This window comes from Octopus bimaculoides, chromosome 15, assembly GCF_001194135.2.
Source record: "Octopus bimaculoides isolate UCB-OBI-ISO-001 chromosome 15, ASM119413v2, whole genome shotgun sequence".
Taxonomy (NCBI): domain Eukaryota; kingdom Metazoa; phylum Mollusca; class Cephalopoda; order Octopoda; family Octopodidae; genus Octopus; species Octopus bimaculoides.
This window is the reverse complement of record NC_068995.1, coordinates 28672075-28677119: the sequence shown is the minus strand read 5'-3', so window position 1 is coordinate 28677119 and position 5045 is coordinate 28672075. Positions and strand designations below refer to the sequence as shown.

Genomic DNA, 5045 nt, shown 5'->3' with positions numbered 1-5045 from the left:
TATATATATATATATATATATATATATGCCTGAGTCTCTTCGAAGGACAACCTTGAGTTCCAGAGCCTGGTGAATATCAGAAGAAATGTTCAATAACAACCACCAACAATGGAAGAAGTTAAAAATTTCAGATAGCCAGACCTAAATCATTACTTGAGCCAAACAGAATTCCCTATCTTCTGTATAAAAACGTCCCAGTGTCCTTCAGTAGCTCCAAAAACTGTAAAGATCAGCATGGTGGAACCTGAAGATAAGCAACTATTATATGATAGTTGGGAGCGGGGAATATACACTCAGTTCAGAACAATATCACTGCTAAATGTTGAAGGGAAAATATTCTGTTATGGTAGCAAGGTAAAAGAAATACCTCACAGGTAATAAGAACCTGGATATGTTAGTCCAGAAAGATGCATCCCAGGTGTGTCTGGAAACAGAGAGCAATCTGGAGAGCAAGAGCAGAGAGATAGAAAAAAAGATACTTTAAAAACTCAGTAAATCTTGTCATAACAATGATGAAGGCATACAAATCTCGGTCTTACAACGAGAGCGAAGACAGAAACAAAAGCATAAATAATCCATTTATAGCCACCTAGAAAGGATAATACATTATATCCAGCCTGACGATACCTTCCAATATTCTACCAGCCAAAACATCTCAAAAAAATAAAGAATCACAAATTAAGAACAGCTGAAGACAACGAGTACATCTTGAAAGACTCTTAACAAATTATGTAATTCATTATGCATTGATAAATAAATAACCAATATTCTGAAAAGCGTTGTTTTGAGCAGGCCATTCTCACTTGTTTACGATATGTATGTATGTATGTATGTATGTATGTATATCTATCTATCTATCTATCTATCTATCTATCTATCTATCTATCTATCTATCTATGTGTGAATGTGTATGTGTATAATAAGAATTCCTTTTTCTCCATAGAAAAGCATAGAAAAGTCGTTAATACAATGATGAAGATATTGTTGTTGTTGTTGAGGACGACGACGACGACGATGATGAGGATGGTGATGATGAGATGATGATATAAGTATGTAGTGTTAAGATAAGTGTATTAATTTTATCTAAGTTTAAGAATAACAACGGAACATTTTCTAATGGGCCAATTCTATACTGTGAGTAAAGTCATACTGACCTTCACGATACACACAAGCGCTCATGCCCACACCCTATATATATATATATATATATATATATATATGAAGAATAATAATAAATGGAGCAAAACGCATGTAAACAATAAGTTCCTTTAATTCCTACATATGTTTCAAAATATACGTGCACTCTACTCCAAAGAAGTAAGAGGTGCTGGAATTGCACATAAATTCATCGTCAGGGAACCAACATACAAAAGCAAGACTTATGCTAAATGTTAAGGTTACGTGCGAGTTATAACATTATATAGTTAAGTAAATGACCGTTAGAAACAAGAAGGCTGGTTTACAGGGAGTTATTAAGGGAGAGAGGTTATGAACGCTATACTAAAAGTTTAAATTAGAAGAAGGCATAATGGACCGCAGTAAAATCCAAAAATCCTTCTCTCGTTTGCCATTTTTTTGAACTTTTGAACTTTTCGTTGGAAAGGATAAAGGGAAAAGTCCAAAGAAGGAAAAGAAATCGCCAACAGTAATTATACATATATGTGTGTGTGTGTGTGTGTGTAATATAAATAATATATAAATATATGCATATATACATACATATATGTATATACCTACATATATATGTAAATATACATGCATATATGTGTACAGGACATAAAAAAAAACGTAGACACAATGAGAAACGAAAACATAAAAAAACAAAAACACAGAAAACGAACTTTTTTTTCGAACAACGAAAAAAACAAACAGAGAACATTCTCTTCATCAGTTGTCCCCTGTTTTTATCTACTCCGCTTTTCGAAGGTAAGGACAATACGCGACTTCGTTAAAACAGTTCTTTTTGCGGAGGGTGAAAGTGGTAACAAAAACAGGACATTGAGAACGAAACAGTAAAAACAAACGATGTGGGCTGTTAAGCCAAGACGATGTGAAGTTATGAACGCTGGAAAAACGAGCTTTGAGAAGTGACAGATAAAAGCACGCCTTGTCTTTAGGAAGGAAGTAGAAGAAAGAAAGATGGAGGGCCTTTCGTCACGTGTGAGCAACGAGAGAGTCAAGGAGGAAGACTGAGAGAGAGAGAGAGAGAGAGAGAGAGAGAGAGAGAGAGAGATAGAGAGGGAACGGTGAAGGGGAGAGGAGAAGAATATGGAAAGGGTGAGAGAGAAAAACAGAAAGGAAGAAGAACAAGAGAGGGAGATAGATAGACAGAGAAGAGATAGAATAAGAGTTCGCATTGTAATTATTAAGATAAAACTAACTTGGAAAAGGATGCGTGGCGTTCGATCATATAATAATATAAATAATATATAAATATATGCATATATACATACATAAATGTACATACCTACATATACATGTATATATACATGCATATATGTTTACAGGACATCAAAATTACGTAGACACAATGAGAAGCGAAAGCATGAGAAACAAAAACACAGAAAACGAACTTTTTTTCGATCAACGAAAAAAAACAAACAGAGAAACGAGACAGGCAACACAAAGAACATTCGGTGGCTCTATAACTTCTATGTCCCACCGTGTTTTGAATCTACCGTCATTAATTTATCTGCCACCAGTGCAGCACTATCAGCAGTACTAAGGAGCCGAGCTTTATTCACTTCGTAGCCATGTTTTGATGATATAGTGCTCTTATAGTACATTCGACCCAAAGGATGTTATTTAAGAGAATAAACGGAACAGGTGTTGCTAATGCTAATAAGAGTAGCCATAAAATATTACATTTGATTATTAAGGTGGATAAAAAGACTACAGAAAGAACTTTTCTAAATTGTTTGTATATGGGCCGGTCGCATGCTGTGTATGATTTTTTTTTAAGCTGATCTCAAAGTTTTCTTTTGGAAACGAAACCCACAAAAGTTTAAGGAATCGGCAAACTTTGAAAGATGCCTACAGTATTAAATTAGTGCTTTTCAAATATGGTTTAGATAATGGGGAAATGCTTTTCGAGCAGACCAAAATTTTTCATAGAGAACTAAAGCCATGACTTTGAAATATTGTCAAGGACGATGAAGCACGTTTAAAGAAAACATGGAATTCTATTACTGGGATGGAAAGCGCAGTGCTGACACGGTAACAACGGCAGCTTAAGGATAAATTTTCACAAAAACTCTTATCTCCAGTAGATGTGTATATTAGATATAATTTAACATTGATGAATTTGCCTTGTATAGGTCTTGTATAGCAAGAAAAACCCTAGCCTAAGATTTTGAGGCGTGTCAGTATGTGAGTAAGGATTCCAAAGACAGGACAGCAATTCTTAGCTGGAAAGATACACAAAACCAAACTGATAGCAATTGGTAAGAGTGCTAACCGAATGAAAAAGGAATCACTAAAAACTTATTTAAAAATTTTTTGAAAGTATTTGCCTCGATTCAAAGATAAGAATATTTTTGATTTGGGATAAGAGTTTGGGACAACCCAGGCAGAACTTTCAATAAAAGACTGTTTTTGGTCAATTCCACCCTCTTAACTACACCTCTGTGATTCAGCCTTGTAGCCTTTCGTGCACTGTTTCCTGACTGCACTAAATATTAGGGATTTCATAACAGAATAAGGTCGAAAAAAGCACATTGCAAAGCGAATAGCATGAATTGTGGCTAAATCTAATATTTCATGACGGTGAATATAACGAGCCTGACTTCATTGGATTTAGAATTTCTAGTGAAAAGAAATTGATCCGAGATTTCGTCAAATATACTACGGGTATACTTTCTTACTTTACTTTCGCGGCGCATCGCCTTGAAGAATTTTAGTCGAACAAATCGACCTCACTAGTTTATTTTAAACTCGGTACTTAATTTATCGACCTCTTTTGCTGAAACTACAGTAGAAGACACTTGTCCAAGCTGCCACGCAATGGAACTGAACCTAGAACAATGTGCTGACTGCGCTTATGACTAACCAAAAGTTATCTTATTTTTTTTAAAAGTGCATTTTTCAGAAAGTTACATAGTAACAAAGTCGAGCGGCGACAACTAGTCTTTAGACATATCAATCTCAAACAGTTTTTCTCTATCAACATATTGGCCAACCGGATGCTGTGATAAGAAGAATATTCCCTAAATTGACGCGTAGTGTGATCGAACTTAGAACTGTGCGCTTGCAATGCTATCTTCTTAAACATTTGATTATGCCTGTATAAATCTAACGAATTAAAATCTGGCCTTCACTTCAAATGTGCTACACAGAAAATAAAGCTCTGGGACAGTCCTTCAGGCGACCGGGTGCGCTCTTGCGCGCGCGCGCACGTCTGTGTGAGCTTGTTTATACATATTGCAGTTTATATTTGGTGTGCTGTGTGCGTGCGCTGTATGTGCGTGCGTGTGTATGTGCGTGCGTACGTGCTTGCGTACGTGCGTGCGTACGTATCTATAGGAGTGTGTGTATGTGTGTCTGTGAATGTATGTGTATTCATGATGGAGAGAGAGAGAGAGAGAAAGACAGAGATGCAGAGATAGGGGATAGATCTCAGTTGAGGTTGCATATCGATGTGTGAGAATCAATTTTTCTGTTGAAAGGCAATTATTGTGTGCCTGTGCGTTTAGACAGGAGCAAGAATTGGGTAGCAGATAGAGTGAACGAGAGAGAGAGAGAGAGGGAGAGAGGCAGAGAACAGACATATCGTTACAGAGTGTGTATATATACCACTTGTGTGTTTCTATGTATATGTATGCGTATATATATATATATGTGTGTGAATGGAATGTATCTATGTTGTGAATGCACGTTTGTGTGTGTGTGGGGGGGGGTGTTTTCAGGTATACATAAAAATGAAATACTCGATGTTTTTTCATGCTCGAAGTGTAAAAATTCGTGTTATTTTCCAACCCGCTAACATGCACACACTTGCAGATAAAAAACATACATACATAAGTACATACATACATACATACATACAT

At 36.1% G+C, this 5045-nt stretch overlaps 1 protein-coding gene across 4 annotated transcripts in view; it reads right to left on the bottom strand.

The window, feature by feature from the left end:
• LOC106874375 (tripartite motif-containing protein 59) overlaps window positions 1-5045 on the bottom strand; it is a 107159-nt gene that overhangs the window by 52265 nt on the left and 49849 nt on the right. The gene's annotated exons all lie outside the window — the stretch shown is intronic.